The 25,296-nt window shown below is 40.1% G+C and overlaps 1 protein-coding gene and 1 pseudogene across 2 annotated transcripts in view; both read right to left on the reverse strand.

Annotated features, from left to right (window-relative positions):
* The window catches only part of LOC144661079 (uncharacterized), a 16,740-nt pseudogene extending 9,917 nt beyond the window's left edge, over positions 1 to 6,823 (reverse strand). Inside the window, exon 1 of the transcript XR_013572195.1 lies at positions 6,627 to 6,823. The product of XR_013572195.1 is annotated as an uncharacterized LOC144661079 (transcript). The remainder of the gene's footprint in view (positions 1 to 6,626) is intronic.
* Positions 1 to 12,177, reverse strand: part of LOC144660952 (uncharacterized) — an 87,989-nt gene extending 75,812 nt beyond the window's left edge. The window contains exon 1 of the mRNA XM_078521672.1: positions 12,067 to 12,177. The gene's annotated coding sequence lies outside the window, so the exon portion shown is untranslated. The remainder of the gene's footprint in view (positions 1 to 12,066) is intronic.
* Between the last annotated feature and the right edge of the window lie 13,119 nt (positions 12,178 to 25,296).

Consider the following 25,296-nt stretch of genomic DNA (forward strand, 5'->3'; position numbering starts at 1 on the left):
AAAGAATTAAATTAAGGTAAAATTAAGATAATACAAGAATAGTGTACACTAGTCGAACAGCAAACCATAATATATAAAATATTGTACGTTATTACAGAAGCGAAAGTACTTAGAAAACGTGTTAAAGGGGAAGTTCTTAGCATTTTTACACAAGAAGTTTTCTTTTAAGACGACTCTCAATGAATAGTTTTTGTTCCAATTTCGACATAAATTCAGTAACATTGCAGGCTTTATAGTACATTTTCTGGTAGTATAGGTAGTATTTCGCAAATAATAAACAATAGTTAAATTTAAGTTCATTATTTCTTGAAGTATCTAGATCTGTTCCCAATAGCTTTTCATGAGACTTTGGAGAAAAAGAGCAGTTGAATTTCGTATTAAACCAATCGACAACTTTAGCAAAACAAGTTCGAGTGTAGTGGCATTCAACGAAAGTATGGAGAATAGAGTCTGGCTCTTTACAGTATGGACATCTGTTTTCATCGTGTACGCCATAGGTGCACAGCTCCTTCTTAGTAAATGTTAGTCTATGGAGTAATTTAAAATTGAATTCTCGTAGTCTATTTTCATGACATATTTTTCCAATGTTATTAAATTTTGTCTTTCAATCAATATTCCCTGATTTAAGTTCCTTTTCCCATTTTTTGGGTCCTGTGGCAGTACAGGTAGTCCCATTGATGTAAAGCCAATAGTAGTCCTTGCACTTCATTTTGTAAAGATCGATATTTAACGACGGCGTCAGGGGAAAGGTTGTCATATCAGCTACAGGGCTTTCTCGCCTTCCTAAGGATTTTGTCTTAAGTAGTAGATGCTTTGGAATTGCCGAAATAACCTGAAGGTAGCTTAGGAAATTACATTTGATGTTTAATTTGTTCTAAAATGATTTGAAACTTAAGGGCTTTCCATCTTTATCCAAGATATCTTGAATTGAGATGACGCCTTTTTCTTTCCATTTTTGTAGGAAGAAGCTTTTTCCATCAATCAGGATATCTTTATTGTTAAAGAGAATTAAATCGTGACCATTGTCATGTTGATATAAATTCCTAATTTCCAGAAAATTTGCTAATATTCGCCTATAAAAATCTGGAATTCCAGATTTCTCTAGAAATTTGTTATTGTAGTTACATCGAAGAAGGAAATTTAGTCCACCATACTTCTTGAAGAACTGAGGCGGAATAGATTTCCAGGGTTCAATTGTAGTCTCGTCACGTATCAGTAGCCTTGAGATCCAGGCTAGCCGCAAAGATTTAAATAGAATCTCTGGGTCAGGGGCCCGCAGTCCCCCATTTGTGTAATCTTGGCACATAACATTTCTCAGTTTTGATCTTATCTGGTTTCTTGTTCCAAATGAAACCAAAAATTGACTTTTTTATTCTTGAAGTGTCGTTAGGGCTGATGTCAAGCATGGATGCTGAATAAACAATTTGTGAAATTCCTAGGGTTTTGACAATAAGGCACTTACTGAAGAGGGAGAGTTTGCGCCCCCTCCATAAATCTAGTTTGATTCTCCGTTGTTGTTTTGTGGTTATGACTGATAAGAACGTGTTCAGCCTCACGTTTCAATAAACTCACGCAAAATACCGAGCAAAGTTTCCTAGTTGACCTTTGGCGTGTGTCTCCGTGACTGGTAAATTTTGAACTGTTTTCCAAAACGGTTCCGGGTAATACTCAAATTGAAGACACGCAAGTAAAATAATGTCCACGGGATCTACCAGTTGTTTTGAACTAGTTTGATCAGCACAAATTCCAACTTTCCCAAGCTAGCTAGTCAACTAAAAGTAACGGCACACATGTGGTTTTACTACTACGGTCTATTACATCTTTGAAATCGGATCTAATCAAAATGGAAACGGCAGAAAAGCTTTTCCTGACATATTGTCGGTCGACATGCCTACAGTTCTGTAAGATGCAATCCTGTTTAAGACATGCTTTTTCCCTGTTGCTGTACCAAAATCATAAAACACATTGTTCCCAACTCACGAACGGTAGCTATTATCTGATTGACTAATATGACTAGAATGGCGGGAATCTCGTGTGATCGCTTTTATCACTAAGGAAAAACAAACAAAAAGCTTAAAAATAAACACAACTGTCAGTGCAAACAGCATCTGTTTTGTTTAAATCTAATAATTGCATTTTTCGGTATTTATTAAAAAAAGAAAATTTTGACATGGCGGGAAAAATATTGACATGGCGGGAAAATTCCGCGGCCCCTCAAAGCACACACGCATGGAATGCACCTTCTCCTCTGTAGGATATTCTCGTGTCGTCATGACAACGTCATGACGACACGAGACAAAAAGCACGTCGAGGATGTTTCATTCAACGAAGTGGATGACACTAATGAGAGGGAACAAGGCGAAGAAGAAGCTAGCGGGGCTGAATCTAAAATAAGCCGTTTTCGGAAATTATTCGGGCAACGAAAGAAACATTCGCCGTACTTGCAAAAGGATTTTTTTTCTGTTTCTTTTCTTTGCGTCTTTTTCTTGAAGTTTGCAATGATTTTAAAAGTAGGAGTTTTTGCTGCAATTTGCAAAACGGCGCCATTTTTGTTGGATCACCGATGACTAATTGTTACGTAGCCACAGTACTCCTGAATTTGGTCCGACTCTGGCACGACGTCTGAATAAGAGTTGTGCTTCTGCCATGCTAATTGCACCCAAGTAACGTCGCCCCGTAGAAAATGTCTTAAAATATTGAAGTTCCGATACCAGGATTCATTATAAAAATTGCAATTAGACGTTCTCTGGTAAAAATTGTTTAAAATTATTAGCTTTTGGCTGCAGACTGCTGTCTTCGACGGATTAAAAACTATATGATAATTTTATGACATATTTTATCACATAGTTTTTTATCCGTCGAAGACAGCACACTGTCTGCCGAAAGCTAACAATTTTTACCAGAGAACGTCTTATTACAAATATTTTTATAGGAAATGTCTGTTGCTTAGGTCCCCGAGTATTTATGATCGAAGGCAAAGCGGGAAAGAAATTCATTATTAGCAACATGGTTCAGGCTGTGTGGGGTGCAAGCACCGTAATGAACTCTCACAATTAGGGATTTTCCGACCAGCACTGTTGCAAGTTTGCCTGCGTGCTAAAAGAAAATCTTGACACCCTGCTTGCTGTACCTCTTTTCCTACCTTCTGTTTCTTTTTTCTTTGCCTCCATTTTCCCCTATTTATTATATTGCAGCCATAGGGAACCATTCACGACTTAAAGCATCAATTGATTCACCTGATTTAGGAATGATTTGGATTTTGAATTTTGTACCACCAATTGTCTAATTGTTGAGGTAACTTGTAACGACGATCTAGCGAACTGCACTCCAGGATAACGCCTGTCCCAGGTTAGTGTTAGATCGTGTAAGGTGTTTCGATGTCACAATTGTTAATGTGTATATATAGTTTAACACGAAATGCTGCCCCGGTTAAAAAGACGCTATTTAAAAGTCCCGTTTTCTACACGCGTTGGTAATCGAGTTGTAAGCGACTTACGTCTTGAAATAAAGCTTTTTAATCGAGGTAAATCATTGGTTCCCGGGGACTTTAAAGCGTGGGTACCCTGTGACACTTTTGAATTCGCTTTTCATCTGTTTGGAACAAAGAATTCCTAAACGGAAGTCAAAAACCAAACGACTCTCTCATGAATCCAAGAATCCAAGATGGCGGAACATGCCTGACGAGGCTGAGATTTCAGCGAAATTTATAGCAGTGATACAAAAATACTTTTTAATTAACTCCAAAATCGTGCGTTCAAAGAATAACAAAGACAGAGAATGTCAAGAAATTACCGAAGTTTATCTAATTCTTTTATCGCTTCGACGAAAGAACTTTCTGAAGCAGAAATGCAAGTGGTACCGTGATAATTTGTGTCGCGCTATTCCCATGAGTAAAATGGCAAATTTGACAGTCAAAAATCGCACTTGCGAAAATAGAACCTAATGAAAGGGCAGCGTCTCTTCTTGTAATAAACATAAAAACATTTCTGACTTGATTTAATAAAAGATGGCTAACGAATTTTGACACAACACTACAGTAGAAACCCGGTAACTCGAACTCGGATAACTCGAAAACCCCGCTAACTTGAACTAAATTTCGTTTCCCTTGAACAAAATTTGGGTCAAAGTTACCCCGATAACTCGAATTTCGGTTCTTGCAACTCACCACGGTTGCCTATTGATTAAAGCAACGAACAGTATCATAAGAATGTGTATGGTCGTGTTAGAGTTTCTGACAAGATAAGTTCAATATGCACTGTACTGTATACTAAAGTGCTGAAAAATTAGTAAACTATCAATTAGTAACTTGGCAAATTGCTGTATTCAATCGACCTCGATAACTCAAAACCCCGTTAACTCGAACTGTTTTTCGTTTCCCGTCCGAGTTCGAGTTACCGGGGTTCTACTGTACTATAGTTCTGAAGCAATATTTTTGCCGGCAAGGAGCGTTGAATGAGGGCCGGCTAATTTTTAGCTCTCGTTTACTCTAATGTATGTCTAAACAAAAAGACTGCATTTATGGCATTTCGTTCAAATCATGAATTCTACCAATTTAATTAAATTGTTTACAACATGAAATAGTTCTAAAGAGGACTTGTAGCGGATTTGCCGGGTCATCTACCCTCATTTAAGCCCCTCCGACGCAGTAGAAGCGTGACTGGCTGGAACACAAAATAAAATTTGTGTTCAGTCACGAAAAATAAAGCCAAGAAAGATTATCCTTTGACCCCCAAAACAATAGCACTGGGTTTGTGGTGTGGTGAGGGAATATCTCACAACTGAAAAGTGTTCTCTCTTGGCTCTGTTTAGTTGTTTAACGGTGTAATCGAATTTTAGATTTAATCAAACTAATGTCAGTCAGTAGTTAGTAAGCGAATAGAAATTTAAATTCAGCCATGGAGAGTATCTTGAACGGAGAGAATTAAATATGAATGACATTTAATCCTGCTATAAAATTTCATTTGCAGGCGTCAGATGCATGAATCAAACAAATGCTTCAAGATTCGAATTTTTCCTTCTATTTTTCTTGCTCATCTATTTTCACGTTTTAGTCTCATGGCCATGACTTTCACACGACATTATAAAATCATCCACGAAGTGTTAATCAATGTAATTATTAAATTGCGTGCGAGATGTTTGTTTACATTCCGTACGATTTAAGATTAGCTTTGTACAATGAACCGAGGTCAGCCAAGACCAGCCAAGGTTTCATGTTCACAATTTGGTTTACTACACTGCATAAAATGGTAGAAAATTCGTCCACATCAAATGCAACCATTTTTAAACTGTTTTGATAATACAGTCCGACCTCTATTAAGCGGCCACCCTCCATTAAGCGGCCACTTTCCAAAGTCCCGATTTATTTGTCACTAAACTGCTGTATTTGATACCTCTATTCAACGGCCACCTCTATTAAGCGGCCGCGGCCACCTTTTTGCTGTCGCAAGTGTATTATTTATATGGTTTTCTACCTCCATTAAGCGGCCAGCATATTATCTTTCCAAGCGAAATGGTGACAGAGTATACATCGTCCGTGAAATATCTTGAGCTAATTTTTTTTACATACTAACTGTAATGCAAAAAGGCCTAAGAAACTTGTCAACGATGTTTTGCATATTTTTCTGTACATTATCAACACGAAGAAATACTGTACATTTCAACTACGTACCCTCTGTGTTAGAGCTAGAACTATGCATGGGCTGGAAATGCACCTGATGTTTTGTTACAATGAATTTTGGATTTATCTTCATTTTAATATGTTCACTTTTTAAAAGCATTTTGCTATAAAATCACGTTTACTGCCATTCCTATTCAATTTATATTGTACTATATTGTACCTCTATTAAGCGGCCTACTTCCATTAAGCGGCCACTTTTCAAAGTCCCGAGGGTGGCCGCTTAATAGAGGTCGGACTGTACTACTTCATCATAGAAGAAGAGAAGCAATCCATGTGAAGCAAGAAGTCAAATACGTACTAACCCAAAAGGAACGATTCTCTGACAGAAAAACAATAGAAATGTAAACATCTTGTCCATAAATTTTAATAATTACACAATAAAGTACTACTAAAATCAATTGAAAAAACCATACAAAATACATCAGACTACATCGAGAGGTCGCCAATACGTCGGTAAATGCGAAAAATAGATTTTGCGGCAAAGTGGTTTCCGTATCATCACTGCCGATCGCTAGTGATGGCTAGAATTGCTTGATTTCGTCATTTCATCTGATGCTCTGTAAGAGCCAGCATTCTTCTCACTGATTGCTTCTAAAACGCAGGAAGACCGTCGCCACATTTTTGCGCGATTCTTCGCAATCGATCGATCATATGGAAGCCAAAGTTTTAACTGATAGAAATCCTGTTATGCGATTAAGATTTAGTGCGTACTGCGCCAAGTGAAGGATTGAAGTGATGACATCGACTACACTTCTCCTAATTTTAGGTTCCATGAGAGTTGAACAGCTTAATAGCTCGACTCGGTTGTTCGAAGGGTGGACACGCTATCGGTATCCAGTTGTTAACAAAAACAAACTACGCCATTTACTGGAAAGTGATTTTTCCGCTTCCAGCCTTTGAATAACGGGGCCCTGAACTCCAACATGCCAGATATAAACTATATAATTACTAATGAGAACGTTTCCAACTTATCCTGGAGCACTTCAGCAGGCCAGCTAAACAATGAAGCAGTTTGGGGTGGAAGTAAAGTGAAACTGAAATGGCAAATCGCGTGCAAAGTACATAGCGACGTTTGTGTCTATTTTCAGCACATAATGATAAGCACGTGATTTCTCGGGAAGTTGACGATGGAACGGGAAACGGGAAACGGGAAACGGGACCAAGGGAGGAGGAAGGGGAGGGTCACGTTAAAGCCTTTTTTCCACCTTTAGATGTGGGTTTAATGCAAATATCTCGTTAGCGTTTCAAGTAATCCAAAAACTCTCTGCTCATTTTACAAATCTATGTTAGTGCGGTGTTTTGTGATTTTTTTTGGTGAATTTTGGGGATTTTGGAGAGGAGAAAGTTTTTCTCAAAGGAGTAAAATTTGGATAAATAAGAAATATTAATGCTTAAATGTGAATTAAAAATTAAAAATTAGTAGCTGGACACCAAAACAGTCCCTTGGCCTCCTGCAGTGCTCTAGTCCAGTCCCTGAACTCTCTCTTCCACGCGCCCTTTATAGGAGTTGAACCCAGGCGCGCGAAGAGATAATGAACTTTTTGGCACTTACAATACACTTTTTTTCGCGCGAAGAGAGAGTCCAGGATAACTTGCATGCGCATGCTCAGAACGAACCAATCAGAGGCGATCAGAGGAGAGGAGTGTGGCGTCACTTGCTTAAGACGCGGGCGCTAGGCTAAAACTGGCTCGTTGAAATGACGAATTCAACTACGCGACCAAGCGCGCGAATAAATGCGAGAAAAAAACTGTGCTCGATTGCATCCAAAACCAATTCAATAAACAGCTACAAAATACTAGGAATAGTTAACGGATAGCGATTTTTGTTTTGGCCGTTAACTTTTAGCAGACACTGACTGCAAAGCTAGGCTTTTTAAAATTATTCCGGTAATCCTGCTTTACTGAGTTCACGGTTGCGTAGTTGAACTCGTCATCTGTGCGCGCGCGTTTTCAAAAGGGCTGCCAAAATGGTTTTCCCCCAAATTTTCGAGGGAAAAACTGGCACATGCGCATGCAAGTTATCCTGGACTCTCTCTTCGCGCGCCTGGGTTCAGCCCCTATAAAACGCGCGCCGAAGAGAGAGTTCAGGGACTGGACTAGCAGTGCTCGTGCGTGGGGGTCAACTGTCTGGTGGTGTTCCAAAAACAATTTTCTTTCTGCTTTCCTTTCTTTAAACCTCTTAAAATTTCACTCAAATTCACATTCACCCCTCCCACCCTCCAAAGGGGAAAAATGGCAACTGGGATTTCACTCAGTACTCGGCCTGGGAATCACCAAAAACAACAACAATAGAACTAGAACTGAGAACTGGGAATTAATTTTGGGAAAACAATAAGCTAGGAAAATGCTAAGTTTTGTAAAACCGTTTGGACAAGTTTTTTTTATTTAAATGTTGAAATTTATCTTTTTAAGACAAATTTAGGAATAGAGGTTACGGAAATTAAGGACCTGCATTATTAGAATAATAATTTAAATAAAATACAAATTCTTCTAAAGAGAAATTTAAAATTTGTAAAATCGTAGCCCAGCCTACGCTTAGCAGTGCGTGACAGAGAAAGGGTTCGAACTGGACTACTCAACTTGAGAATTAAAATTACGACTGCCAGCCCTGTATGGCCTTGGTCTCAAATACTTCTTGAAATAAGAAGCTCAGGACAAATGAACACTCTAGTCTGATAAGTCGTGATATTTAAATAATTACAACAATGATTACAAAGAAATCAATGATGTTTCAAGTTTGGTCCACTGAAGCTGATTGGTCAGTTTGTAAGTCTAGTGATTACAGACGACGGTAACGGTTCTGTCGTAATTAGACAAAGTTTAAGGCCGGAACCCTTTTCAAAACATGGACAGGAAAAATGCTAAGTTCCCGATTTTGTCAGGACGAGGAAAGAGAGGAAAGATAGAAAAGCGATCAGCTCTATATGTTGTCGACTCTTGTGACAAAACGAGTCCTGCTAAACAAATAATTCACTGCCAGTTAAACGACTCTCGGGACATTTTTGTGATTCGTGAAATGACCGTTAGCCTTTAGAACAGTCGCCTCTCATAACAATTCATAAGCAACCTTATTTCGCTCTGAAATTTAGCCCATTTAAAGCAAACTTGAATAATTGACATAATTAACAAAATTTAAACAAGACATAAGTCCTTGCATCGTGACACCTTAATCCTCCATTTTGTTTCGCTCTGCATGAGCCAAGATTAGACTTTTTCGAAGTCGTTTGCTTCTTGTGAACTCGACTTGTGGGCAAGTCTAAATTAAACGAAGATTACCGCTACTTTGCGTGGTGATTACAACCCTCCTCATAATACTGTCATCTCACCTCATTTTTCCGTGATTTGTGAATTGACCCTTTTTTAGCAGCTTGGAACTAAAGCGAGAAAACGAGCTGCTTCCATAGGCTTAATTTTTGAAGTGTTTTGGTGTTCTTTAAAATCAGTATTAAAAAACACTCGTTCGCTCATTCTTCTGTTTTTTTTTCTTTATGCAGTTTGACTTAGAACGACACAATAAAGACTATCCACAGAGGTTTTAACAGAGGTTTTAACAGAGGTTATTCGCAGGCCACCCTGTCAGTGAAATATTTTTCTAGCCTGTTGTGCTTTTTATAAATTTAAAAATACTGCATGCGTATGGTTGGTTTCATGTTTTAGAAAGTTCAATATACTTCTATTTGAGCACCCCCCCTTTTAAGATAAAATGTAGATCTATGAAGATCAACTATTTGTGACCCTCCACGGGAAAACAGGGACAAAGGTGATAGCACGCTCACAACACGCTTCCACTCTAAAACAATAGATTTCGATTTTAGCACGCTTAAAGCGTGTTCTGAAACTTGCCTCATTAGTAAAGCCTTTGTTTTACAGGACACACTAAACACAATAAAGCGTGCGTAGCCAAACAAAAAAGCGTGTCAAGCACACTAGGTGTGCTCGCTCGCACGCCTAGTGTGTTGTGCTCGCACGCCTAGTGTGTTGTGTTCGCACGCCTAGTCTGTTGTGCTGACCTATTGTGTTCAGCACAACACACTAGGCGTGCGAGCGAGCACTAAAAGCGTGTCCAGTCTACTTTATAAAGAAAGATCGTGTTTTTCTTAACCTACCATTCCTTCGCGAAAACGAAAATACGAGGAAACTACTTGTGTTGAAAGGGGTTATGTTACGAATTTCAATTCTCGAGAAAACATCCAAGAAAGCTTTGCACCGTGTATAGTTCAGCAAAAGCTGCAATTCCAGTTCCTAAGGATTTCAATTCTCTTGTTCAGTCTTTTATAGCTTTTCGCTATGTTTTAATTAGTCAGCGACGCCATTTTTGTATCGCGGCTAGAAGATTCGATTCCAGTATTTCGCGGCTTTTCTTTTGTACGATAGGAAAAAAAAACTTAAAAAACTTTTAAGAGAATCAAAAGAGCAACTGAGCCATGTTATCCACAGCGCGCGCCTATTGAAGGAAGCCCGCGCTAAAGCTGGATTTCCACCGACGCGTTTTTTTACCTGCGTTTACGTGCATGAAAAAATTAAGAGACAAGGTATGAACGACTTGAATACATGTTTACGTAAGTCGTTCATACATTGTCTCTAAATTTTTCATGTACGTAATTAAACACATGTAAAAAATTTCTCGTCAGTGGAAATCCAGCTTAAGTTGAAAACCAGTCGTTTTGCCAAAGAGTCGGTTCGCTTTGACCAGTTCGCTAACGTCACTAAGTTTAACGTCAACTGCAGTATATTGTGTTGACGTCTAACAAGCTTTTTAAATTCACACTTGTGTTCCAATAACAGGGAGTGAAAACCCTGAATACTGTTCGGTATTGAAGCCTGAGCAAATTAAGAGAGATAACTAAGAAGTTGAAACTTAATGGGCATTTGTAAATGAGTCTTTCTTTTTTTCTTCCAGACAAAGTTTAAGTAAGTTAAAGGAATATTTTTTACGCTCGTTTTCATAGTTGATTTGATCATAACACTGACGGTTAGTTTGGTTCGGAAACGGCCGGGAAACGGTAGATAATAGCTTTAATTTTTGCGTTTTTTCCTCGTGTGCGTAAGTTTGCCGAACATAATCTGTACTGAATGACTGTTGTTTCAGTCATAGCCCTAGCGTGTTCTCGAGTGTTCAAGCGTGTTAAATCGCACGCTAAGCGTGACTTCGAGTCGCACGCTAAGCGTGACTTTGAGTCGCATGCTAAGCGTGTCTTCGAGTCGCACGGTAAGCGTGTCTTCGAGTCGCACGCTAAGCGTGACTTCGAGCACACTTATCAAAACAAAAGGTTTAGCGTGCGAAACAAGGCTTGCGTGTCCTGCATTGTTGTAGTGATTAAATATGTGCATATCTGTGTCACAAGACACGCTAAGCGTGCTGTGTTAGCGTGTTGTGAGCGTGCTATCATCTTTGTCACTGTTTTCCCGTGGAGGGTCACATTTTAACAAAAAGTTTGGGAATATCCGTTTATCATACATGCGATTTGCAGATGTTAAACTGAGCGTAACATCTGGCTTGAACTCAAAATAAGTTTGTTTTTATTTAAAAATGTTGGAAATGAACTGGTTTTATGTCCTTTGACCTGCAAAACAATGATGCTGACTTTAATGGTGTTGGTAATTAAACATCTTAGCCGGAGGACGTGTTTACATCATTTCTTTCGTTCTGCTTGGAGTCTCCAAACGGCGTCATCGACTTCAATTATTATTCAAACTTTGCGATACCTTGTTCTGAGGGAAACGAACCGAAACATTTCAGTGATAAACATTTGATAGAAATCGAAGTGTTTCGTCTCTAAATTGTATAAAAATACCACGAAAAATGGTCACTAGTAAAGGTTAATAAAAACTGCATACAAAAAACATCGAAAGGACATCGATTTTTCTGTCAAAGTGAAAAATGGCGGTTGGTTTTACGTCATAATTGAAATGCTTGATGGAACAGAGTTGCATATTGTTTTCGTTGTTAGTTTAAAACGTACACTGAGCAGTATTTCACCAATTGGATCACCAATACCTGGCTAAGACTGGTTTCCATATGATGAATCGCTGTTGCCACGTTTTGATTTAGTTATTTCTGGTATATGGGCATCAAAACTCTGGCAAACAAGTAGACCATGGCTGAATATTTAATTGTTCGACTTGATCCTTTGTAATCGAGCGAAAATATCAAACCTTAACTGACCGAACTTCCGTGATACAGCTTAGGAATTATAAACTGTGCCTAGTCCAATTACTGTTCTGTACTTTGCTTTCACGCGTTGGTTTTTTTATGTAGCGATGGAAATTTAAGCATTTGGCAAGTTCCATCAAAGATGAGCTCTACACAACTCATTAGTTTACAATGAAAGTACGTATACTGCTAATTAACCGAACTTCAACACACCAGCATTAAACTAAATACTTACTATTTAAAATGTTTCCAACTTATTCTGTCATCAATTCTGTTAACCAGTTTGGAGCGATCGGAGGTGCTGACTCATTGAAAAGAAAGAAAGTGAAAGTGCGGCATGCAAAGTACATCGCGTGATGTTGACGTTTGTGTCTATTTTTGACATATTACGAACACCTTTTCAGAACACGCCTTGAGCCGTGCCGGCATGGAGAATGAAAATTAATTAATCAGAGAATCGCATAGCTAGGAGAATTCTCGCCATCTGATTGGCTATCGAGGCGAGGTATTCAGAGTGGAATTACGACTTGAAAGCGAGGTTGACCGATATTACACCGTAGCAACGCGTAGCTTCACATAACAACGTACGCAAAATTGGAATCGATCTATGTTTTCAAAACTATTTTCTCAGTTTACGAAGCAAAAACTTGACCGAGGCGAGGAAGCATAAGATTTTCCTTGTTTAAATTTCAATTCGGCTTTCTTTCGAGCAGCGGTTAAACATTTTCTTTCACCGCATGAGTGAAACGGAGAATAAAAATGTCCGTAACGTATGGACAAACTCGCGAGTAAATAGCAGTTACGTTTACACGACCACTGTAGAATCCTTCACTAAAAGAAAGAAATACTACAAATTTCTCGTGTAAAAGAACAGCTGGTTATTTTGTTGAAGTAATACTGTTGATAGTTTGACGGTAATGCCGTGTTCGTACAATAAAATCTAAACGGCGAAACGAAAGAAAACAATGACAAAAACTGCGTGTTGTAAACTCGATGAAGACAGGTTATAGAAATTGTTTTGCGGTGAAAAGCTCCAAAATTTCGATAAAGAATGACTTCTCACATTCTTTAACTGATACTCGAGATGCAAAAAGCGGTTTCTGGACATCAACAAAACGTACACACAGCAAACCAGCGACCTATTGTGCTTGCGAAGCGACCCGCTAATAGCGGGTTATTCAAAAGCAGTCTTGCTCTTTCTAAGAAATTGTCTGCGATGGTCTTAGACATTTAGCTTATAAATGTCGAATTTTAATTGTTATATTATTCCAAGGTACTTACTTTATCCCCGGTCCACGCTTCCTTCAAACCTTTATTCTTGACGTTGTTGAATGTTGAGTGCTTTTCACGATGCATGTTGTCCACCTTTCTTTCAGGCCGAAGAGATAAAACATTTCGTAAGTTTGTCTTGCTGATGAGTCGAAAACTTGAAATAGATGTTCGAAAAAACAAGAATGTTCTGTAAAATACCACCATTCCGTCGTTAAAATGGTTAAAAGCTTGCGTGAACCGTTTAAAAACGATCCGCGAGGTTCAAATGAAGTTTTGTGATCGATTTTAGCTTGACTCCGATTCGCTGGTTCATGACAGTTGATTTGTAATGGCTTCCTGAGCGCGTGGTAAAAATTGCAACATTCAGCCATAAACAAAAAAGAAATTGGGTTTCTTTTCTATTCTAAAAAGGCTATGCGATTCAAGGAAAATCCACTACCTGACTCGTGAATTCCACGTTAAATTTCACTTGAAAAACCGATATCGCACTCATCGCTTCGCGATTCGTGCGATACCGGTTTTTCGCGTAAAATTTAACGTGGAATTCCCTCCTCAGGTAGTGGATTTTCCTATAGAATGGGTCAACAAATGACAATAAAGAACGGGAATTAAGAAAATGAAAGAAAAGGGGAAAATAGGATAAAAAAATAGGATGGGAGTATGTGCAAGGTGGAAGGTTAGAGCATTAACTCTCTTATGTGTGGTTTGCTTAAATGATTATTGGAGTTTCCTTAGAAGTCTTATTCAGCTGATTTGAATCCTAGGCACGCAATTCGTGCAAAACTAAATTTGAAGCAGTTGGACGAGTGGTGATTCAGGGAAGAGGGTGTAGACGAGGTTTGCATGTTCTACAAATACGATTTAGGGTTGCAGGGGTTTTCCAAACTGACTTACAGCAACAAATGTTAAATTTCTAAGTAACTTAAAATATCGCTGTTCGTTTGATTCCAGCGTCTTGACTAAAAGTCACAAGAAGATGCCGGATGCTATTTTGGGCGTACATTTATTCCACAAGCGCGCGTTGGATATGAGATGGTAGAGAGCCAACTCGGCACTTCGCGCCTAGTTGGCTATAACGATCTCATATCCAACAAGCGCGAGTGGAATAATTATTTTATTAAAAACGCCCTAAGAATTGCAATAGTTGAGCTCCCCAGCTGTTTTCGTTGACGCATATCGGCTACCATTTTTGTGGATATGAGCTCATATACCATTGTCTGTCAACCAATCAAAACTCAAGAATTGCAATATACCATTGCTAGTTTTTAATAATACATAATAATGAAATATTATGTATGGTTTAGTGTAACAAGAGTAAAATGTTCACTTACCAAGTCACGCCTTCAGTTGCGGGGTACAAGCACAAAGTGAGTCTAAAGTGTAAAACGTAGACATGCAAGTCGTGTAAAAACTGTTTGAAGTGCATGATTGAGCGAATAATAAAAGGAACTCAACTGCAAAGTAATATATCTAGTTGTAAAGACAATACCGCAGGATATAAAAAAACTCTAATAACAATATCTTCTACTTAAGAAATTTGCGATAGAATTAACTGTGATTTAAGATGTCTTTTACACTATTCCGACAGTGTTCTTTGGTTATCTCATATAATCTTCACACACTTGCAATATGAGGGTTTTGGCGCAAATCCAAAAAAATGCGTTCGGGGCTTCGCCTGGCTCGCCTGCCGGCTTCGCCATTCTCGCCCCTCACTGTTTTTTTGGATTTGCGTCCAAAACCCTCATATTGCAAGTGTGTCGGGGTTAGATGACAGCCTTTCAACCCATGCACATGTATCTAGGCAAAGGCACCCTTTTAACACTTGTTGAGGACTGTCCTAAAACAAGTGGCCCCCGCCAAGCCCCAAAGAACAGGCGCGCCAGAATTATTTTTCAATTGAACAAATGCTCTTATTGAGTAAACGAAGATGGGAAGAGGGAGAACTGGAGAAATTAACTTGAATGTAAAGAAAAACTTGAAAAGATCTCATGGAAAAGCGTTTACAACATACAAAAAAACTAAAGAAAATGAAAAACAAATAACAATCTTTTTAACAGACGAGCTGATTGAAAAATTAAAAAAATTAGACAGCAGTGTTGTCGCAAACGTTTTAACAAGCTAAACAAAACTTGCACGCTCCGGTGAGTGCATAAATTAAGTTTTCCGCGTATTGCTGCCTCGATGTTGTTGATCTTTTTCAGGCTTTTTTTTTCTTGCAATACAGATTCTTTGGAATTCTATCAGTCGTTTCTCTTGTGGAGTAACTGTTTGTGTTGCCACTTCTTCCAAAAATTGATAAACTCGAGGATTGTGAAGTAAAACACGTTCTGTTGGCGTTTGGCTCGTCATTCTTTATGATATCCAGGTGTTAGCTTGATTTATATACAGAGTAAAGAAAATGACATCATTAAGCTATTTTTAGTGACAATGACTCACAATTGGCCGTCACGTGCATTAAATCAAAAGAACAATAGTTGTGCACGTGTAAAACAATAGATTTTACATTCCTGAGTGCTTAGAACTCAGATTTTTAGCACACAGGAATTAAAACAACTTACAAAAGTCTAAAAATATCATTCGGGTAATACCCCGACTTTGTACGCCCACGCACGCAAACACAAAAAAAATTTGCATGCCGCTGTGGGTCACGCAATTTCTCGCTGTTCGCTTCAACTTAATTGGTATTTTTTGCACACTCAGATTTAATCCTTTCGACTCGGCGAAAGTCACTTTAAGTGCGCTGTAACCTTTTATTTTGCCTCGTTCAGGCAATTAACAACATCGCGGGTTATGTCTCGAACATTTTTTTGCAACTCGAACGACAATGCTTCCATCACAAAGTAAACAACAAGATGAGCGCAGACAATCATTCTTTCATTAAATGAAAAAATGTTCTATTGGACTGAAATTTTATTTCGAAATGTCGGTGGTGCTTTCGAGAAGTTTTTTTTTCATTTTTTGTCTTTCTGCTTTCATGATCTCTTGTCGTATTTTTTCGATGTCTGGCTGTGAATTTGTTTGTTTGTGTGCAAAGCTTGAACGTAAAGTCTCTTTAAGTTGACGATATTTCTGCATTTCTCGTAAGATCAGTTGAAACTCTTTGTCAGAAACAAGATTATCATTCAGAGCTTGTGAGACAGAGCTGTTTATCGAGTCATGTTTTGCAACAGCCAGAGCGAGGATTCTTGAGTGCTTATTAACTTTACGTTCAAGCTTTTTGTTGATAACTGACAGGCCAGTGGAAGCTGCGCCAGATATACCTGCTACTGCTGCAACAGGCGCGCCGATAACAATTCCAACACCAGTAAGTGAAGTCGCAACAGCTCCAGAAGACAGAGCTGCCGTCACGGCGCCAAGACAGACCACGGAATAGTGAATAACTTTCCGGACTTTTTTATATTTTTTTAACACAAGCCTGTAATGCTCAGCTTCAGCGGATATTTCTTTTTCAATTTTACTTATTTCAGTCAGCCGAAAATTCTCGGCATTTGTTGGGAGGCTTGGATAAAGTTGTGTTTCTTCGCGATCACCATAAGCAGGGGCACTCGGGAGAACATTAGCAGATGACATGGTCTCGTATACATAAAAGTTAATTTTGTATTTAATTTAATTCAATTCCAACTCATATGTAAGATTTGAGCCGTTAAAATCGAATGGCTTTCCATTCTCATCTCTAATCGAAAGAGTCAGAGATGATACATTTTCTTCAGCAGAAACGTCGCGCAAGACGTTAAAATGTGTATTTTGGTAATAAACTTTTTCATACGGTTTTCCACGTATGTCAAAAAACGCTAAAAGGCTTGATGGCTTACCATTTAGCAAGCTTTGTTGCTTGTCGATAAGGTCACAGTTGATGAAGTAATTTTTAGGATTTGAAACATTATTTACCTCAATTGTTTCAAAAAATTCCTTTTCAATACTTGCGTAATTCTCAAACCCAGGCAAATTAAAGAACTTAATAAGACTTTCATTCAGTCCAAAAGTTTTTAAATTGGGCTCTTTTGCTTTTATTATCAATGAACGGCCTGCAATGCCTTTTGTTACAGAAAACATGTTTTTCTCTGGAAATCCTTTTTCAAAAATACTCCCAATGTCATCGAGTGAGAAGTTTCCTTGCCGTATATAACGCGCCTTCTCTTCCTTGTTCACTTGTTTATAAAAAACTATTCCATCCTTTTCCAAACTATTCCAGCTGTTGTAAAGAGAACAACTTAAAAGCCGGATATAGCTTGGTTTTGGAATAGGCTGGTCAAAATAAACAGTGTTCGGATTTTCTTTTGTGGTGACAGTCAGCACAACCATTTTTATATTAAATAAAAAAAAAAAAATGTTTAATATAAAAGAGGACCATGGATGCGAAAACAAGAGATTTTATGAAGTGGATGAAAACCCCAGAAGCAACTAAAATTTCTGAAGCGGCAAAAGACAGTGCATGGAAACCTTTTCTTGCAAAATATCCAAACGCTGACCGAACAAAATTTGTTGCACAGGTTGAGTTCGCGTACAACCACACAGCAACGGCAGACATTTATTACAAGGCAGGGCAAGGCCATTTGATAAATGTTTTTGGCTCTGACAGCAAATATTGGAGCCCAGAGATGAAAAAAGCACTGGGGGAGAATCAAATTTCAGGCGGTTTTCCACAACAGCTGTCACCAAGCGGCGCAAAAGGCTCATCTTTGCCAATTCCAGCTGTTGGATTTCACGAAGCCGCACCAAGTTTGAAAAAAATATTTAACAGCCAAATAAACATCTACGTCACACCAGACCAATATTTCACAACGAAATTAAGAGAGATTTTTCAAAAAACAAAACTGAAGCATACATCAGGAAAAGAGTCAAAAAGGTGGCTTGCTAGCCAAAATATGGCCTATTGGCCACAGCAACTTAACTTTGCGGTATGGTGCGCGACAACAGGATGCGGTATAAGCCGAGAAATTTTCGATGAAGAACACTCATCTCTTAGCTTGCCACCGATTGTGCGAAATTTTTACCTTTTTCACGTTTATTTCACGATAAGGCGAATATTGTTTCAGATGGGGGGGATTCAGAGCGTAAGCGCCTTGCCTGGCGACCCAACGTTTAGCCAGTTCGACAACAAGTACGACGTGGCTTCGTACAAAAGAATATGTGCTGAGTTCGGTGTCGACCCGTCAAGCGATTTCCGTTTCACAACAGGCGCAAACCACGGACTTGGTAACGTTTATATCTGGATTACTAACATTGGACCAAACAAAACTGGAGCAAAATACCCCGATTACGATAAATTTTCGGATGAAGGTGGAACTGCAAGCAAAGGTAACTTGATTCAATACATCGAGCCAGACGACGCTGCATATGCACAGGCAGACTGGTTTTGTCCTAACGGCACTGAAGGTCTTACTCAGGCAGGTTTGTCGAGAGTAAACCAGTCGATAGAGGCTTTTGTCTACTGTATTCTCGGTTCGCAGGTGAACGTTCGAAGTAGCATACTTGGAACAGGCGGCCGTGCAAAGGAAGCGCAAAGTGAGTTCCTCGTGTTGGTTGAAGACGCTATAAGGCAACCTGATCTGGCAAAGTCGGTCCAAAGATACCAACTAGCCATCGACGAAGCTAAGGTTCGGCTTAACCTTGCAGTCTGCCCAGGTGCCTGGCTGATGCCCGCTCGTATGGTGATAAACACAGAAAGCGTTGTTGGTTACAATAACCAGCTTAAGCAGGCTGTTGTTGGGATGAAATTAGGAGTGAATGATGAGGTTAATAAAGCTACAAAAAAAGCAGCTCTTAAACTGATGGCGGGAGGAAAATCAAAAATCAACCCACCAAACAGCCACCCTTCAAATCCTATACACAAGAGCGCCACAGCAAAAAAAAATTGGACACCCGCCGCAAGCGCTGCTGAAACACCAGCTAGGGACCTTTACGGTCCCCGTCCAAAGGACGGCAACGCGCAAAGCGCTAAAGCTACGAAGGCCGTAGCCAATGATTCACACGAAATAAACAAAGCAACTGTCGCTGTTGGCGCGGTTGGAGCAGCAGCTTTGCTCTACACCCTTATGCGTTAACGTCTCTTTTTGATGTATTTTTCAACAAGAAAAGCAACCACAGCAAGGATAAGCAGCCAGGTGTGCTCTGCAAGAAATCCAATTACTTGACCAGCGGTTTTGAAAAGAAATTTCGCAATCGAGCCAATGAGACCAGGCAGAGCTGATGCTACCTTTGAGCCAATATCACTTAGGCCTTTCCCCAACGCTTTGCCGGTTGCCTTCAACGCGTTTGTAATTGTTCCAATAACAGAACCAATCGTGACACCAGCAGCAAGAAGTATTGCTGTTACTGTCACGCCATATTTTTTGAAGATCTCTTTGATCCTCTCACGAAGTGGAAGCGCCCTTTCTCTTTCTGCAATCTGCGTTTGCAAACGCCCGAGCTCCTCGGTTCTTTCTGCGACTCTGTCTTCCGCTGCTTGTTTTTCAGATGGCGAGGCATTATCATCTTCAATAATTTTTTTGTCTTCCTCGTTTTGTTGTTTTATCTCGGCTTCTTTTTCTTTTAAATCATCCAACCCTTTTGTGTTGTTGAGATTTTCTTCCAAAGTGTTTCTTTTGCTCTCTTGGGCAGCGAGGACTGCCCTTAGTTGGTCGCCTTTTTTTTGTTCTTTTGCCTTATCTTTTGCCAGTTTTTCAAGAGCAGCAACTTCTTTTTCTGAGTTTTTTACATCAGCTTCAAGATTTTTATTTAATAGCTTAAGTCTTTCTACTTCTGATTTATTTTCAACAGCTGACCCAAGTTGATCAATAATGGCGTTATTTCGCTCGATTTTTATTCTTTTTTTTCTACTTCTTCGATGGCTTTTTCTTTTTCTGATGCGATTTTTTGGGACTCTTGAACTTGGATTTCAGATTCTCTTAATCTTCTATTGGTTTCTCGTATTTCTTCATTTTCTTTCTCAATAAGTTCTTGTGCCATTGGTCCAAGTTCTTTCCTGATTTCTTTTGTAAGACTTGGATTTAGCTGTTGTTTACCACCTGTACCCCTTTTGGTGGTGAAAAGGTCATATAATTTTTTACCAGCTCCGGCCATTTTTACTTGTAATCTGCCCTTTAGACTGTAAGAAGCTTCAAGATTTGTTGATGAGCTTTCTGGAAACACCCCTTTTAGAGACTTCCATGCTTTTTCGCTCATTGATTGCGCACTGTCAAGCAAAGGTGTTTCTTCGTAGGATGTGTCTGGCAGCCCGCTCTGTTCGTGCTGCATCGTTTGCATTTCATGTTGTTCACCCCCATGGTAGGGTGTGGATGCCTCCCCGGGCTGAAATGGTCGGGTTGTGTCGACCTCTTGTTCCCCTTCATCATCGTTATCACTGTTGTGGTCAAGATCTCGGTCCAAATCATGGTCCTCGTATCCAAACTCACCACCACCTTCCGCCATCGCTTAATTTATATATATATATTTTTAAATTAAACTTTTCAATTTAACAATAAAACCAATCGAGAGATGGCTGCTGTTCAAGAAAACCTTCGACCGGGACGCACAGAGAAAATACTCGGCGCACTGAAAGCCGAGCGCGCGGTAAAACGAATCACTTTTGACCGCACAGAAGCCAATCCAGAGGAAACGTTGTATGTTTCAGTGCCCAAGCTGAACGAAAACGAGGTCATTGTGCCCGGCTCGCTGGCGCTGCGCTTCAACATCGACTTGAGCGGAGGCCATGCCAACAACTTTCTGGTTGACAACGTCAGCCGAGCTCTGGTCGACGATTTTGTTGTAAAGTACGAAGGCACCGTCGTGCAGGACACGGTTGGCTATGACATCTACAAAATATTTGAGGATTTTTTCCTTTCGCAGGAGGAGCGCGACGACAGGGTGCCAGAGGGCATTCAGAGCGAGGACCTTAACAAAATTCGCTCAAATGCTGGCGATAAGAAAACTTCAGGTGTGGACGCAGAAAAAAAGCTGAATGAGATATATAGAAATAAATACCGCATCCGCCTGGATCACCAGATTTTAACTGACCATGGGGCATTTTATCCTCAGGCACTATACAACGATCTTGTGTTCGAACTGAAGCTCGCGGCAGCCGAACATGTGGTCAGAGGCTCAGATACAACAAAACTAAAATACAAGTTGACAAACATCCAGCTGGAGTACGAGATGATAAGAAGCGAGGAAATTGCAGATGAAGCGTTCAGCGCTTATTCGGGCGGCAAAGAGTTCGCTTACGACCACATCCAGCGTGTTAAAGTGGTGACTTTTGCAAAAGGCTCCGACACACGTCTGAATCTAAGGGTCAACCCGCAGAGGAGGTCCTTGAAAGGTATCTTGCTCCTATTTATTGAGCAATATAACAAAGGTGCAAGGAGCTCGGAAAAGTACATTAACCCGGACCTTACAAAAGTAAGCATCACTGTCAACGGCTCGCCAAACATGCTGTACAACAACGGCATCGAAGGAATGGACATTTGGGGAGAAGTTAAAAGATTCTACATGAAAGAAAAAAATAAAACGCAGCACATGACTCTGCAAAAGTTTTACACAGAAGACAAGTTTGGCCTTCTTATTGATCTGCGTTCCATGGCTGACCACTCGATGCACGGAAGCGGCACGCGCCTTGTGAACACAAAGGACGGTGTCCAGCTTGAGCTAGAGAGGAAAGCAAGCGGCTCAGGTAATTTGAACTGCCACATTTACGTAATCAGCGACGCCCAAATGAATATACTTGGCAGGCAGTTAGAATCTGTGCTTTTATAATTTTTCTTTGAAAAAGTGTACCTTAGGTACATATACGAACGAAGATGGATCCTGCCAATATACCCTTCAACGCCCTCATTGTGGGACCAACGAACTCAGGAAAAACAAGATACGTGGTCAATCAGCTTTGTGGCCCTTTCCGAGGCAAGTTTGACTACATCGTGCTCATCTGCCCGACTTTCGAGCACAACAAGACTTATTATCGCTTTGCTGAGGAAGATATTCGATTTTTTGTTTTCATTTGCGAGCAGCACGAGGTGGAATCTTGGTTAAGGCTTTCAAGATTTCTTTTTGAGGGTACGAACACGCTTATCATCCTCGACGACTGTGCTGCTTCGAAAGATGTAAAAGGAAGAACAGGGGAGTTGGTGAATCTTGCTTTCTCTGCTCGCCACGCAGGCTTGAGCATATGGGTGTTAACTCAAAAATTGACAAGCATAACATCCTCATTCCGCGAAAATGTTGCGGCAATCGTTTTCTTTTACACCCCCTCTGCCAAGACCACGAAGGCAATCTTTGAGGATTACGCTGGCGAACTTGCCAATGAGGATTACAAAGAAATCATTTTAAAGCTAAAAAAAAATAAGTTTTCGCATCTTGTCATTTCTCATCGCCACCCTTACGGCATAAAATTTTCTTATTGAACATATTTTTTAGAGTAATAAATGGCTGACCCGTTCGCAACTTCTCCTCCCGAGAGCGTCAAGGGCGCAGCAAGTGAACAAGAATTAGCTTCCGTAATGGAACTGCTAGGAGCTGAACCAGAAAGTACAGAAAGCGCTATGGCACTCATTCAAGGCCCTGACATTCCTGCTTTGCGTGAACAGCTTGCAATCCTTGTTTCAACAGGAAAAGCCAAAGAAGCAATCGGTGTGCAACTGACACACGAGCAGGTGAAGCGCTTGACAGATAAAGAAGTTGAAAAGTACTTAAAGAGATATGAGGCATACGTTGGATCCAAAACAACCGACAGCTTGATTGACAGCTTTATTTTTCTTGTTACTAAAGTCGTTGGTATGGCCGTAAATATCAAGGACGTCAATGATTATCAGAAGGAACTCAAAAACGACTACATCATCAGCAAAGAGCTGTCCACTTTGGCAGGCGGTCTGGCTTTGAAATGCGGCCGCTTTCTTGCCGTTGCAAATGCTGCGCTCATCACAACAAAGCACATTGATTTAAACGAAGCTACAAAGTCGCACACTTCGCTGTGCGAAACCAAAGGTGCTTCCAAAGATGCGGACACAAACACTACTGAAGATTTTTCTGAGCAATGCTAAGAAAATGCTAAGTAATTACTGAACAATGCTTAGCAATTGCTTAGCAAAAAATCTTGCTGAGCAATTTTCTATTTAAATATTATTTTTTTTTATTATAAATGGCCGAGCTCGAACCAACTCCGATCGCTCAAGAAGAACAGAAACAAGTTACTTCAACAACTCCAGCAACAAAGCCTGCCAAAAATCCAAAGCGAGTTGCTGCTGGCAAGCTTGCAGCTGAAAAAACAAAACAGGCTCGTGAAGCACAGAAAAAAGCTGCTGTCGAGGCTGCTGCAATAATTGCAAAAGAAAAGGAAAAGAAATCTGCTGCTGCAAAGCGAAATGTAACACCACCGGCCGTAACGGAACCAGCTCCGCCCGAGGCTCAGCCGCAATCAAGCGGTCTCACCACAAATCAATGGATATCTTTGCTTGGTATCGGCGTTGCAATCGTTACAACTTATGTGAAACGCGAAGACATAAAAGCCTTTATAAACAAAAAAAGAAGTCCAACATTTAAAGCTCCGCCAACTCTTATAACTGATGACACACCAGTTACAGCAGAAAGTATTGGAAGGGTTGCAACGCGTTCTTCAGACACGCCTTCGACAATCCAAAATGCCATTAGACCTCGCAAACAAAGAGGAATCCGTCCGATGGATTAAAAAATTTCTTTTGAACATTTCTTTTTCATTTATTATACCGACAATGTCCCTTGGTTTTATTCTTGACAACCTTGTTAAAGGTGCAGCTATGGCTGGTATTGCATTACTTTGGTTTGAATTTTCCAAAACTTGCGTTAAAACCGCTATTCGGGTGCAAAAGGATGAGGATACAATTTTTAAAAGAGGTATAAAAAAAACAAAAGAAGTTGAATCTGGTGAAGAAGTTGCAAACTTTGCTTCGCAAAACGGTGAAGAATAAACAAAAAAATTTTTCAATTGAATATTTTTTATTATTTTATACTGAACCGCCATGTCCGACAACAAGCTCGTGAAAACGCTCATGGATGCCGCGACTCTCACTGGCCTTGCCGCCGGAATCGGCTGGGCTGCCAAAAAAGTTGTAAAAGAAAACTTCACATCCGACCCAAGCAGCAGTTTTATGAACTATGTAAAGTTCACAGCCGTCATGGCTGGCAGCGTTGCACTTAAACAGTATCTCGAGGACCAGAAAATTCTCCCAACCAATTAAAAAAAAATTAGAATAGTATAATAACAAAATGGCAAGCGTCGCGATTATGGCTGGCGGAGCTATCTTGAACGCTGCTGCTTTCATTGGCGGCAACTATCTTGCTCGAGCTTTGGGTGGCGGAGATGACGCCGCTTTGAAAGAAAAAGAAAGACACGACAAAGCTCTCGAGGCTTACCAGGCAGCTTACGCGAAGTACTCTCGCGACCGCACGAAGCTTCTCGACTGGATCGAAACCAACAATGAGATCAAACAGCAAGCGAAACAAAACTTTACGAATACAGACTACGCTTTCAAACTCTACAACCAGGCACATCCTGACAAACAAATGATTCCTCCGAAAGAACCCAAGTTCTCTGATTTTTATCAGCCAAGCGAGCAGCAGAAACAAGGTGAACTGATGTTTGTTGGCGCAGGCGCTCTTGCTCTTGGGTACGCTGCCTTTCGGTTTCTTTAAACGTTTCTTTTTTTTCTTGTATACGCATGGATGCAAAGATCTCAAAAGTCTACTATAGCCCCCAGGGCTACTGGAAGGGAATTGCAGCGATAAAAAAATTAGCCGAGGCTGCCAAGGTTTCCGAAGATGCCGCAAAAAAGTGGCTAGTTAAGCAGGCCCTTTGGCAGATCTACCTTCCGGCACCACGATACGTTCCTCGCCCAAAATTCGATGTTTCTTCTCCTAACGCGGTCCACCAGGCGGACCTTCTTTTTCTGCCACACGACAAACTGCCGCGAGGGCGAAAAGTTTACAAATACGCTCTGACTGTTGTTGACGTTGCCAGCCGATTCAAAGAGGCCGAGCCTTTGACCTCCAAAGATTCAACTGAGGTTGCAAAAGGTTTTCAGACAATTTACAGGCGAAGTGCACTAAAATGGCCACAGATGCTGCAAGTTGACCCTGGTCGCGAATTCATGGGAGCTGTTACCAAAGAAATGGAAAATCACAAAACCTATATTAGACGCGGGCGTGTTAACATTCACAGAGATCAAGCTATTGTTGAACGTTTTAATCA

The sequence above is a fragment of the Oculina patagonica genome, chromosome 7 (genome assembly GCF_052425735.1).
Source record: "Oculina patagonica isolate OP01 chromosome 7, crgOcupat, whole genome shotgun sequence".
Taxonomy (NCBI): Eukaryota; Metazoa; Cnidaria; class Anthozoa; order Scleractinia; family Oculinidae; genus Oculina; species Oculina patagonica.